The sequence below is a fragment of the Homarus americanus genome, unplaced genomic scaffold (genome assembly GCF_018991925.1).
Source record: "Homarus americanus isolate GMGI-L3 unplaced genomic scaffold, GMGI_Hamer_2.0 scaffold15945, whole genome shotgun sequence".
Classification (NCBI taxonomy): domain Eukaryota; kingdom Metazoa; phylum Arthropoda; class Malacostraca; order Decapoda; family Nephropidae; genus Homarus; species Homarus americanus.
The window spans coordinates 55,001-69,776 of record NW_024725940.1 but is presented as its reverse complement, the minus strand read 5'-3'; the positions used below and the strand labels follow the sequence as shown (position 1 = coordinate 69,776).

At 45.5% G+C, this 14,776-nt stretch overlaps 1 protein-coding gene across 1 annotated transcript in view; it reads left to right on the top strand.

The window, feature by feature from the left end:
* LOC121865316 (insulin gene enhancer protein ISL-1-like) overlaps positions 1 to 14,776 on the top strand; it is a gene marked incomplete at its 3' end in the record, with an annotated part of 79,037 nt that overhangs the window by 27,552 nt on the left and 36,709 nt on the right. The window lies entirely within an intron of this gene.

Here is a 14,776-nt window from a genome sequence, read left to right as displayed (position 1 = left end):
CTGGGTGTGAGGGTCTGGGTGTGAGGGTGTCTGGGTGGGGAAGCTGTAAGAGGGAGTGAGGGGGTGAGGGGTGTCTGGGTGGGTGTGGGTGTCTGGGTGGGAGGCTGTAAGGGTGTGAGGGAGTCTGGGTGTGAGGGTGTCTGGGTGTGAGGGTGTCTGGGTGTGAGGGTGTCTGGTTAACGGTGTCTGGGTGAGAGGCTGTAAGGGTGTGAGGGATTCTGGTGTGACGGCACACCAAATGTTACTTCTCCATGACGCTTCAGTACAGGGACCTCTCTGTGTGGGTGGGGGGGGGGAGGGGGGAGGGAGGAGGAGGAGGGGGGGAGGGGGAGGAGGAGGAGGGGTGGGGAGAGGGAAGGGGGAGGGAAGGGCGGATAGGGGGTGGATGAGGACAGGTGACCACGAGTGCCTGGGTGTGTTGGTACGGCTCAGCTGGCCACACAGGTGCGTCTTACCTTACTATCAGATGATCAGGACTGGCCATGGTCGCTCTGAGCACCTGAGCTGGCGATCTCTCTCACACTAACTCTATACATACACACTCCCACCCCAACACACTCCTCCTCAACACACTCCCCACCCCAACACACTCTCCTCAACACACCCCACCCCAACACCTCTCAACACACCCCACCCCAACACACACTCTCCTCAACACACTCCCACCCCAACACACCTCCTCAACACACTCCCACCCCTTGCCTCCCCAACGCACCTCTCCTCAACACACTCCCACCCCAACACACTCTCCTCAACACTCCCACCCCAACACACTCTCCACAACACACTCCCCACCCCAACACACTCTCCTCAACACACCCCACCCTCACCTCCCAACACACTCCCACCCCAACACACTCTCAACACACTCCCACCACCAACACAACACACACTCTCCTCATCACCTCCCACCCCAACGCCTCTCTCAACACACTCCCACCCCAACACACTCTCTCAACACACCCCCAACCCACCACACTCTCCTCAACACACTCCCAAGCCCATCCCAAAGTACACTAATCCCCCCCCCACTCCCTCCCCCCACACATACACTCATCCTCTTCACACACACTTACCCTAAATTTCAAGTTAATGAATCACTTATCTAACTGAATATTTTTACGACACATCACCGGTTCACATTTCCTACCTGGTGACAAGTCTAGCGTCATGAAAAAGGTTAAATCCGGTAATTACTTTTTTTAATTTCTTTACTTACCTGAGTTTATTTACCTGAGTACACTTACCTGAGTATATAGCCAATAGTAAATTAAACTATTAAATATTTTATAACCGTGTTCAATGCCATTATATAATAAAGAAAATAATCTTCGCGTTTTTATACCATTAAAGTGAAATTAAGTGGAAAATATCGATTAAGAAAAATTGTAAAGAATTGTAAATCGATTTTGGGGAGATTTGTAATATATTTATTTTCTTTCGTTTTTTTTTATTTTTTTTCTCTTATTACTAACTTATGATTTTTTTTCTCGTTAATTTGGGATTTTTTTACGTTTAATAATTTTATATTTCTTTATTTACTAAGTTCGGATGTTTTTTTCGTTACTGAATTTTGGTCAAGACTTCACCAACTAGGTAGTTCACATCCTCTCCCCCCTTCACCCCCCACCCCCCCACCCCCCACTCCCCTGCGAGTTTCATAAAGTGAGTATTGTATATTTTGTATGTGTGTTTGTTAGATGAGGTGTGTGTATAGGTGTAGGGAAGTGTATGTGTATATCTTGGAACTTTCACACTCACACACACACACACACACACACATACCCCTCATAATTACAAAACTTCCCCCCCTCCTCTCCTCTCCCCTCACCTTCTTCCCCTCCCTAATTAACCTGGGGAGGAAGAAAGAAGGTATGGGGGGAGTAAGGGAGACGTGTGAGAAGGAGAGAGAGGGATGAGGGATGGGGGGAAGGGGTGGGGGTGTGGGAGGGGGTGTGGTGGGGTGTGGGGGGTGGTGTTAGATGAGGTACCGAGCCATAATAAAAACAGATACAAAGTGAGTGACAATAGTAAGATAGCTAAAGTAGGTGGATTGAAAGCCATCTGTTGCATATACTGTAAATAAAAGGTCAACCATGAAGATTAGACACCCTAACTTATTTCACCTGAAGATTAACCACCCTAAGGTTAACTGGTTGGGTTAGGTTAGGTAATATTAGGGCAGGTTAAATTAAGTCACGTTAGGTTAGGTTAGGGTTACGTTAGGTTAGGGTTACGTTAGGTTAGGTTAGGGTTACCTTAGGTTAGGGTTAGGGTTAGGGTTAGGTTAGGTTAGGTTAGGTTCAGGGTGTTTAATCCCCAGGTGATCCATTGATGAATATTATGGACAATATACCCGTAGCATACTTTTTCTTTGGGGGGGCGGGGGGCTATTGAGATAACTTAACGAGCCATTAGCTGTGTAAATCAGATGTAGTGGAAAGTTATCAGGACAGAGACGATAACACGAGACAAGACGGCAGATAACTTGACAGATAACAATACCCCCCTTCTCCTCCTATACCTTACCCCCCCCCTTCCATATAGGCATTAACACCTACTTGCCTGGGATAACACGAAGATAACTTAAGTCAATAGAGAGTCCGATGATGGCGGCTGATAACAAGTATGGTGGTTGATGGTGATTGTAGTGGTTGATGGTGATTGTAGTGGTTGATGGTGGTTGGTGGTATCGGGGCTAGTTGGTGGTGGTTGGTAGTTTTGGTTGACTGTTGGTAGGGAATGGTTAGTGATAGAGATTGATTGTGTAGGTGGTAGTAGTTGTGGTTGTGTTGGTTGGTGGTGATAGTTCTTATATTATTTTACAGACACACAGAGAGAGAGAGAGAGAGAGAGAGAGAGAGAGAGAGAGAGAGAGAGAGAGAGAGAGAGAGAGAGAGAGAGACAAAGAAAGAGAAAGAAAGAGAGAGAGAGAGAGAGAGAGAGAGAGAGAGAGAGAGAGAGAGAGAGAGAGGTCAGCTTCCTTATTATCTACTGACGTTATTCCCATTTTTCCTTCTTCTCTCTCCTTTCCTCTTCTCCTCGTGGTTTTATCTTCTTTCTTCTCTCCTATCTTCATCTTTTAGTTCTTCTCTCTTCTATTTTCTTTCCTCCTTCTATTATTTACCTTCACTTCTTATCTTCATCAACGTATAACAAAAGTAAACATCCAGCCTCTCTCTCTCTCTCTCTCTCTCTCTCTCTCTCTTCTCTCTCTCTCTCCCATCCATTACAATCATCATAACTAATTACTCAACTCAATCCTGTACACCTCCACCTGTATAAGAGTAAACTACTAACCTTCCCTCCCTTTCCCTTCCCTTCCCTTCTGATCAATAACATAATCCTAGTGAAATTGTCATTCATCAATCCAATCAAATCATATCACCACTCAATAGGGATTTAGGGTGCGTATCTATCTGCCTATTCATTAATTCTAATATATTATTCCATCCCTTACCTAACTATCTTCCCCCCCCTCCCTCCATTACTCTACTGTGGATAGAATTGATGAACTGGGTTTTGTTTGTGTTATCATAGTTATTCAATCATCTAACAATATCATAATTATCCATCAATTGATCAATCCATCAATTATCCCTTCTCTCCTTCCCTTCCTCCCTCGATGGACAAAATTGACTTGATTAAGCGTTTGCGTTGCGTGATTAGGGTCAATCATCTGTTTAGAATGCGTCATCGTGTATGTCAATCAGCTGTTTAGATTGCGTCATCGTGTAGTCAATCAGCTGTTTGTGTTGCGTCATCGTGTAGTTAATCAGCTGTTTAAGTTGCGTCATTTGAAGTCAATCAACTATTTAGGTTGCGTCATTGTGTAGTCAATCAGCTGTTTAGATTGCGTCATCGTGTCTAAGTCAATCGGCCTACCTCATGATACCATCGACCAGGTGTTGGATGGGAGTTGAACCTTGATTGATTTGGTTAAAAACACCTGGGGATTACCTGAGCCTGGAAGGGGTTGGGCAGGTGAGAAAGACAGACAGACAGACAGAAAGAGGAAGGCCGATAAGAGAGAGAGAGAGAGAGAGAGAGAGAGAGAGAGAGAGTAACAACAAGAGACAAACGAGAAATAAGAGACTAGAATTATGAACAAGGGAATTTAAGAGGAGGCGAAAGAGTAATTGAAATAGGAGAGGTGAGAAAACGTAGATGAAAGAAGGAATGAAAGAGGGGGAAACTCTAATAAGGAAAGAGAGAGAGATTGGGTTTTAGGAGAAGGTAATTGAAGTAGAAGAGAGAGGAAAGAGGAGAGGGGAAAGGAGGCAGGAGAAGCGGAAGGAACAAGAAGAATCAAACGAAACGGGAACTGAAGTAAGAGATTAAAAGGGGGAGGAAGAGGAGGAGGAGGAGGAGGAGGAGGAGGAGGAGGAAGGTATTACGGGGAAGAATATGAGGGAGAAAGTAAGATAAGAGGAAATTAAGATGAGAGGAAGAGACACAGAGCAACTGACCAAATTAACGTTCATCACCCAACTTAGTAAATATGACAAATTTTGTGACAAGAGTTACTGGCATGGCCAGCACCAAGGACAGAACCAGACAATGTGATGTAGTTGTACCCAGAATTAGTCTAGGATACAGGCACTCATCATGTTAACTAGTCCACACTGATTAGACGTCAAGTATAACACTAATGAATATAATCTATACTATCATCTCCTCTTGTGTATGAAACTCTGTCCTGCGTGTCAGTGAACAGTGATATTACCCTCAGATTAGGCAAAATTGCACCTTAATATTTTCCAACAGAGACTTTAAAGTATATCTAACTCCTTACAACTCTAATAATAATAATAATAATAATAATAATAATAATAATAATAATAATAATAATAATAATAATAATAATAACAACTTAAAAATATCGTATATTATTTAAATCACACATTTATAAAGGTGCTTATTAGTACAATTTACAGTTCAGATTTAAATTAGTGTTTTCATAATATTTACTACTTACGCAATGTCTCGTCTCTCCTGGCATCATCATAGGTTAATAACAGGATATTGAGGAGATAAAGTGTGTTTTCTAAGGTCCCTTTGTAGTGTGTGTGTGTGTGTGTGTGTGTGTGTGTGTGTGTGTGTGTGTGTGTGTGTGTGTGTGTGTGTGTGTGTGTGTTTTGCTTGCATTAAGTCATGTCAGACAATACACTCTCCACTCCTTGCACTGTCATGTCACTAATACTATCTAATGCTTGTACTGTCATGTCACACACTTCACTGCTTGCATTAAGTTCATGTCATCTTCTAAGTCTCTGCTTGCTTGCTCAGCCACATCAAAGGATTAAGATGGTTACATTATTCCTTCATCGTCTCTTAGTTCTCAATCAGTCAGGTCTCAGGTCTCAGCTTAATGAACCAGATTTCAACTACTCAATGGGAGAGAGAGAGAGAGAGAGAGAGAGAGAGAGAGAGAGAGAGAGAGAGAGAGAGAGAGAGAGAAGACGGGGGTGACCATATGTAAGAGAGTATCCAGCTGTGATGTAATGGGGCGGGAGGGGGGGAGGGGGGGAGGGGGGAGGGGGGTGGTGGGTGGTGGTGTGGGTGGTGGGGTAAGAGGGCGGTCAGTCAACCACAGTAATTAAGAGATATAATCGAAAATAATCAGGAGGACCGTCATGTGGGGACCATAGGAGGAGAGAGGGGTGAGAGGGGAAGAGAAGGGGAGAGAGGGGAAAAGCAGAACATATGGTATCGTGGGTGTGTGTGGAATAGGTGAGTGGTGGGGTGAGGGTGGAGAGAATGGAGGAGAGGTGGTAAAGATAGTGGAAAGGAGAGGTAGTGGAGAGAGAAAGGAGAGGTGAGGAAGAGAATGAGGGGAAAAGGTTTCCAGGATGAAGAGGGAAGGAGGAATAATGACAGAGAGGGAAGGAAGGGAAGAAATGGGAAGGAGAGAAGGAAAGACATCTTGGTTAATGGAGGAATAGAGAGAGAGAGAGAGAGAGAGAGAGAGAGAGAGGGAAGAAGAATAAAAGAGTAGAGGGGAGGGTGGAGAAATAGAGAGAGTGGTGAGGGAGAAAGGAGAGAAGAAGTGAGAGAGGGAGAAGGAGAGAGGGAGGGAGGTAGGGAGGAGGGGAGGTAGGGAGGGAGGGAGTAGGGAGGGGAGGGAGGGGGAGAGAAGGAGGGAGGGAGAGGGAGGGAAAGGGAGTCAGCTGGTGATCATGTCAACATATGTCGGCCCAAAGCTTATACGCCAACTCCTGTAAACTATGGCACCTACACACGAACATACACACACACACACACACACACACACACACACACACACACACACACACACACACACGTAATGACTGCCAAGTCTATTGTATCCTGCAGGGAAGCCACGACGAACTGCTCCCTATGACACAGTGATATAGACGGGAAAGTGTTTTTGTTTTGTTGTTTTGTTTTTGTTTTTGGTTTTTGTTTTTGTTTTTGTTTTGTTTTTGTTTTTGTTGTTTTTTGTTTGTTTTTATATCCTGCGATAAACTCACACAAACTGTACGTTCCTTGTCTCTGTTTTGGTCTACTCTGGTAGTGGTGGTGGTGATGGTGTCACTCAATACAAAATAACTTCAAAACAATACACAAATTCAATCTTCACACACACACACACACACTCACACACACTCACACACACACACATACACACACACACTCACACACACACACTCACACACACACACACACACAAATAATTCACAAAATATTAATACAACATTCACTATGCAATTAATCATTCATTGAAAATCTTAATTAAAACCTCGACAAGGAAAAAAAAAGAAGAGATTTCTTTCTTTCAGGAGAGAACTCATACTAATGTAGAAATTAGTGCGTGTGTGTGTGTGTGCGGGTGTGCGTGTGTGTGTGTGTGTGTGTGTGTTAAAAAAGTGTTCAGGATGTATGTTCAGTACTTGCCTTAATTAACACAGCAGGGGAAAAAAATAATGATGGGAAGATAATATGAACCATTAACTGATGCTCCACCCCCCCTCCCCGTGTCCCCTATCTCTCTTTCTTTCCTCTCTCTCACTCTCTTTCTTTTCTTTCACCGCTGCATTTATTCACTCTCTTTCTCTCTCTCTCTCTCTCTCTGTTTTTCCTTTGATATTCTTCTCGTCATTAATTCTTTTCACCATCAAAATTAGATGATGATACTACCTACACACACACACACACACACACACACACACACACACACACACGTCCTCAGAGGTATAGAAAGTGCCTATCTAATCTATCTTAGTGCCCAGTACAGAGTAAGTGATGAAGTGATAGTGGTGGTGCCTACCACAGTCGATGGCCCGTCACTTGAACACCAATTACGTGATGATAAATAGACGGTGTGTCACAGTCGATAGTTACCTGGACTTTACCTGAACTGTCATCATGGCATTTACAGCCTTAGTGTGTGTGTGTGTGTGTGTGTGTGTGTGTGTGTGTGTGTGTGTGTGTGTGTGTGTGTGTGTGTGTGTGTGTGTGTGTGTGTGTGCGGAGCAAAGATATTTGCGAGTGGCGATGAGTGTTGTATCCATTCAGCCACTGTACCTCTTTCTTTAGCATACTCATTAGAGAGAGAGAGAGAGAGAGAGAGAGAGAGAGAGATGACTATGGATCACAAATCATAAAATCGTATATATATATATATTTATTTTTTTTAATCCTTGAGTACGATGACATAATTCTTTGAGTATGATGACTTGACCCATTGAGTACGATGACTTAATCCCTGGAGTACAAAAGACTCATCCCTTTGAACATAATCAGGGAAGTTAAGTCACCGTACTCAGGGAATTAAGTCATCGTACTGAAGGGGTTAAGTCACCGTACTCAAAGAATTAAGCCATTGTATTCAAGGAGATTAAGTTATCGCACTCAACTGGTTAATTCATCGTACTCAAAGAATTAAATCATCGTACTCAAGGGGTTAATTCATCGTACTCAAATAATTAAGTCATCGTACTCAGTAGATTAAGTCTCCGTACTCACAAGGTAAAAAAAAAAAGAATCATCCAATCAAAACCCTCATAACCGAAGCAAAAACAATAACAAAAAAACAAAAGCGAATCGAATCCTATTTAATCGCTATTGTCATATCCATTTATACAATCCTATCCCCCTCTTAGACAAGGAGATCGATGCTATTTGCGTCTATTTGTCAGAGCTAGTTATCATGACCCTATTAATACCTTCCCTATTAACATACACTGACAGACTAAGCCGATGTACACACACACACACACACACACACACACACACTCACCTTTCTCCCTCTCCCTCTCCCTCCCTCTCTTCCACTGTTTTATTTATCCTCCCTACGTCTCACTCCCTCCCTCCCTTTCACTGCATTTCATTTCTCTCTTCCTATTCCTTCTCACGCCTTCATTCCTTCACTTAAACCTTCCCTCCTTTCCTACCTCCCTTCCATTCCACTCCCCAAGCCTCCCCCTCCTACTCCTCTCCCTCTTCTCTCCACCTCCCTACTCTTCCACCCTGTCACCAGCCCTCTTTACCCACCTCACCTCCCCTTCTCCCTTACTTCCACTTCCCTATCCCCTTCTACTTCCTCCCAACCCCTTAAAAAAAATGGCCCCGTTGAAAATAATCAGAGTCGTATTCTAATTTGGGTGTTGTCGGACGGGAGGATTAACCCATTATTGCCCACCATTAGGCTGACCATTTGTGGGGCGATGATAACTATTAGGTGGTAGTTCAGGCTGCGGTTACTCTCATTCACACGGTCGATACTGCGAAAACACATAATTCTCTCCTCCTCTCCTTCATTCCTTACTCCTCCCACCCCCCAAGTCCTTATTCCTCCAACCCTCCTTTCTCCACCCTCATTCCACGTTCCTATCCTCCCTCCTATTCCTTTACCTTCATCCCTCCCTTCTCACCATCCCACCCTCCCACTCCACCCCACCCCTCCACCTCCACCCCTCCACTCCACCCCCACCCCTCCCTCCACCCCCTCCACCCTCCACCCCTCCACTCCACCCTCCACTCCACCCACCTCCACTCACCCTCCACCCACTCTACCCTCCACTCCACCTCCTCCACCTCCACTCCACCTCCACTCCACCCCCTCCACCCACTCCACCCTCCATCACCCCTCCACCCACTCTACCCCTCCACCCACTCTACCCCCCTCCACCCACCCCTCCTCCACCCCTCCCTCCACCCCTCCCCTCCACCCCTCCCACCCCTCCACTCCACTCCACCCTCCACCCCACCCTCCACCCACTCTCCCCCCCTCCACTCCACTCTACCCTCCACCCACCCCTCCCTCCACTCCACCCTCCACTCCACCCCCCTCCACTCACCCTCCACTCCACTCCACCCCTCCACTCCACCCACCTCCACTCCACTCCCCACCCCCTCCACTCCACTCCACCTCCCTCCACTCCACCCCTCCACTCCACTTCCACCCCACCCCTCCCCCACCCCCTCCCCACTCCACCTCCAACCCCCCTCCACCCACCCACCCCTCCACCCACCCACCCCCTCCACCCCTCCCTCCACCCACCCACCCCTCCACCCACTCCACCCCTCCACTCCACTCTACCCCTCCACTCCACCCCACCCTCCCCCTCCACTCCACCCCTCCACTCCACCTCCACTCCCACCCCTCCCCTCCACCTCCCACCCCCTCCACCCACTCCACCCTCCACTCTACCCCTCCACTCCACTCACCCCTCCACTCACCCTCCCTCCACCCTCCACTCTACCCCTCCACTCCACTCCACCCCTCCACTCCACCTCATGACTCCACGCCAGTCTGGGTTGTCATGAGAATGATCCCTATTGGGTGAGGGGGAGAGGGAGGGAGGGAAGAAAGGGTAAGGGAGAGGGTGTGGTGAAGAAGGGTGAGGGAGGGTGTAGGTAAGGAGGAGGATGTGACAAGGAAGGAACGAACGAAGGAACAGAGGGAGAGAAAGACTAAGGGAAGTGAACAGTAAGAGGGAGGGTGTAAAGGAGAGAGAGAGAGAGAGAGAAACTAAATTAAGATAAAAGATAAGAGTGACACACACACTCTCTCTCTTCCCTGTGTCCTTGTCTGTCTTAACAGCACAAACAGACACACATATATTTCACGATCAGGTAATTAAGGTGACAGCCACAACGGGGAAATATATCATTAACAAATAATTGCAACACTAATTACACTTACATTCCCACCTGGCCACGAATAATAATAATAATAATAATAATAATAATAATAATAATAATAATAATAATAATAATAATAATAATAACGAAAATAATATTAATAATAATATACATGAAATGATATATCACCTCACTATAGCCACATATATACCCACAGTCACATATAGTCATAGTCACATATATGAGAGAAAATATTATACACTATAAGGCAGGTAAAAGGACTCAGGTGAGCTATTTGGAGGTAATTGTGTCTTCAAATTCCCACCTTGATATCATACCTGGTGTCTTTGTCTTCAGGTGAACTAATGTCTATATTTTGTGGGTTAAGACAGTCGCTCAGGTGTGTGTGTGTGTGTGTGTGTGTGTGTGTGAGTATGTGTCTCTGTATTCATGGAAGTAATTTCACAAATCCTTCAATACTTTTCCCCTTAATCCCTTTCTAGGTAGGAGATGACTAATCCCTTATACGGATTAACAGAGATATGCTATTACTCATCCCAAGATTAATAACACAATATAAATCTCCACACTAGATTACAAACCCCTGGGATTAACAGAGACAGACAAATCACCTATCTATTGGAGATTACAAACGCCACGGATTACCAAACAAACACATGGGATTACTACTCTCACAAAACACTAGCATAAATCCCCAGTGTCCATTAAACTCTATGGATTACACAGACACGGGATAAACGCTCTTAATCATTATATAAATCTCCAGTAATCTCCAGACTAGCTTACACTTACTCAGGTTAATCCATATTTTTTTTCGCTGGATTAAGCTGGATTCATTCCCTGTTCTTCATTCTCAGTAAAATCCTGACAATAGCCGGATTTAACATTTCATTCTTTTGTTTTCGTCTCCGGAAAGATGCGTATAAACGGATGTGCGTATATTGTAAAGCGTATAACTCCTTTACCGTGTGTGTATGTATGTATGTATGTATCATGTATGTATGTATCATATATTGATGATGGTTTAATGCTGTGTGTGTGTGTGTGTGTGTGTGTGTGTGTGTGTGTGTGTGTGTGTGTGTGTGTGTGTGTGTGTGTGTGTGTGTGTTATCATATCCCTGTCACATAACATCACTGTCACATAACATCACCGTCACATAACATCACCGTCACATAACATCCTATCACATAATATCACCATCACATAACATCACCATCACATAACATCACCTTCACATAACATCACCATCACATAACATCCCCATCACATAACATCACCATCACATAACATCGTCACATAACATCACCATCACAGAACATCACCGTCACATAACATCCCCATCACATAACATCACCATCATATAACACCACCATCACATAACATCCCATCACATAACATCCCCATCACATAGCATCCCCATCACATAACATCCCCGTCACTTAACATCACCGTCACATAACATCCCCATCACATAACATCCCATCACATAACATCACCATCACATAACATCCCATATAACATCCATCACATAACATCACCATCCATAACTTCACCATCACATAACATCCCATCACATAACATCACCATCATATAACATCCCCATCACATAACATCCCCATCACATAACATCACCGTCACATAACATCACCGTCACATAACACCGTAACACCATTAACACAAAGTAGCATCACAGTTACATCACACAAACACACATCATCTGCGTGACGCTGGTGACGGCTGCAAGCGAGACATATAATTGTGACGATTTTCGGGTTGTTTATGTGACGGTCTTGTGACGGATGGCTCGACAGGACCAATAACACTGGCCATTAATTCCCATATATATTATTTCTATTTTTTTTTCACAGATAAATATAAATCATATTTTTTTTACCTTTAGTCAGATCATTGGCAGGTGTGTGTGTGTGTGTGTGTGTGTGTGTGTGTGTGTGTGTGTGTGTGTGTGTGTGTCACCAATAGAAAGACTTCCTTTACATTTTCTACCTAACCTAACCTAACCTAACCTAACCCCCTTGTGGCATCCCATAGTGAAGGGGTTAATGACATCACCTGTGTAATGTCATCAGGTAAAACAACAACAACAACAACAACAACAACAACTCGAAGCTTCAGTCAGTTGATGATAAAAATAAATGAAACAAAAACGCAAATTAAAAAGTCATATGTCTGTCTGTCTGTCTGTCTGTCTGTCTGTCTGTCTGTCTGTCTGTCTGCTATGAATTATCTTACTGTCTTACCACTTCCGAATGTTTCACTATACGAAGATAAAGTCCGGAAGTAAAGAAAGAGAGAGAAGGGAACAGTGAGAAACGCAAGTAGAAAGAGGAGACGGAAGGAAGATAGGAGAAGATAAGAAGGGTAAGTAAATAGAGGAAAGAGGTAAATAACAAGAGAGAAGAAAGAAAGAGAAAATAAGGAAAGTAGGAAAATATTTTAGCAGAGAGGGCGTTTGGGAGTAGGAAAGAGAGGGAAACAACAGCAAAAATCAACATTATCCCTCTCCCCTTCACCTCTCCCTTTCTCCCCTTTGCCCCGGGGAGATGGGGGGGAGAGGAGACAGAGAGAAGGGGAGGATGATGGAGATATGAGAGAGATAGATATATAGAAGAGAGAGAGAGAGAGAGAGGAGGAGGAAGGTAGGTTAAGAATGGGGAAGAGTAGAGAGAGAGAGAGAGATGGTAAATGTAGATGAGAAAGAAACGGGAGGAAGAGGAGAAACAAAAGGAAGAGAGAACGATTGAGTGGAAAAGGAAGAGGGAGAAAGAGTGAGGAAGAGGGAAGGGAAGGCGGAGGGGCGTGGTAGCCTGAGGGAACAGCAGAAGGGCGGCCCGACTGATTAATAAAACGCAGGTAAGCGGCTCCTCACCTGTAAAATCTCCACCGATAACACAGCGGCACGTGGCAACTCCAGCAAGAGGGGGAGGAGGGAGGGGGAGGGGAGGGCTGGAGAATAGGGAGGAAGGGAGGAGGAAGGAGAGAGGAGGAATCAGCGGTGAGTCGGCATTTGATTATCACCTTAAATACTCGTTAATAAGAGCGACTCTAATCGGGTTTAAAGGGGAGGAGGAGGTAAAGGGTGAGGAAGGGGTAGGTGGGTGGGAGGGAAGGGGGTGGAGGGCGTTGTGCTGAAAAACTACTGGAAGAACTGATGATCACGCGAAGGGAGGGGGGAGGGGGGAGGGGGAGGGGGGGGAGGGGGGAGGGGAGGGGGGGGAGAGCGGTTATAGCCTGAAACCAATCAAGGTAATACGGTTATAACAACTCTCCTCCTCCTCCTCCTCCTCCTCCTCCTCCTCCTCCTCCTCCTCTATTCACCCTTCCTCCCATTATTCTCCTCCTTCTTCCCCCATCAACCCTCTTTTCCTCCTTCTCTGCCCTCCCTCCTCATCCTCTTCCTCCTCCTCCATCCTCCCTCTCCCTTTACTGTTTAATTCACCCCATGGCCAGCCAGGTGAGAGGGGGAGGGGGAGGGAAGGGGTAGGGGAAGGAGGGGTTGTCACGGTCACGGCTGGGGATGGTCGGGTGCCTCGGCTGATCAATGGGGGGGTTAGATGGCTGGTCGTTTGATCACCTGGGTTGATCAGTGGGTTTGATCACCTCAATCAAGTGGTGATGAGAGGAGGAGGAGGATGAGGAGGATGATGACCTGCGTGTGGTGATGACATTTCTAACTGGCTTGGTGACGCGCTCTGACGGCGTTAGTGACTGCTTGTGACGGACTGACTGTGAGAGCGTTAGTGTCTGTTTGTGACGACTGACTGTGAGAGCGTTAGTGACTGTTTGTGACGGACTGACTGTCAGAGCGTTAGTGTCTGTTTGTGACGACTGACTGTGAGAGCGTTAGTGACTGTTTGTGACGGACTGACTGTCAGAGCGTTAGTGTCTGTTTGTGACGGACTGACTGTGAGAGCGTTAGTGTCTGTTTGTGATGGACTGACTGTGAGAGCGTTAGTGACTGTTTGTGCCTGGCTTAATGACTAGTCAGGAAGACACATCAAGAGCCAGATAGATGACGCCATAACACAGTGACCCGGAGGAGTACCTGTATCTGTCCTTGTACCTGTACTTGTATCTGCACCTGTACCTGTATTTGTACTTAAACACCTGTTCTGATAGCCAACGCCTGCATTTGTACCCAACAGGTGTAGGTGTAATGTCGTCTCAATTAACAGGTAACATGGAATACCAGGAAGCAGGTAGTCACTCACACACTCCCTGGCCAAACTAACACTGGCACACACACACACACACACACACACACACACACACACACACACACACACACACACACACACACCGTTCGTCATTTTTTTTATTAATTTTTATTACCGTAATAATTTTCGTGTTTTGGAAGAGCGCCACATCAGGCAGAGAAAACAACGGAGCGAACGTTAGTCTGGCGTACCTTCCGTCAGCATGACATTGTGAGTTTGAAGGTGAAAGGGAAAGCCAGGCAATATGAGAGAATAAAACCGTAAGAAATGACAGTTGAAGCGAGCGTATTAGACAAGCGAACGTCTGCCTGGCGTAAACTCTGTAAGCTTATCAGGTGCAAGGGTGGAGGGGAAGGGGGAAAAGGTGGAAGGGGAACGCCAGGCGGTGTTGATTGCCCGGGCTAGAACT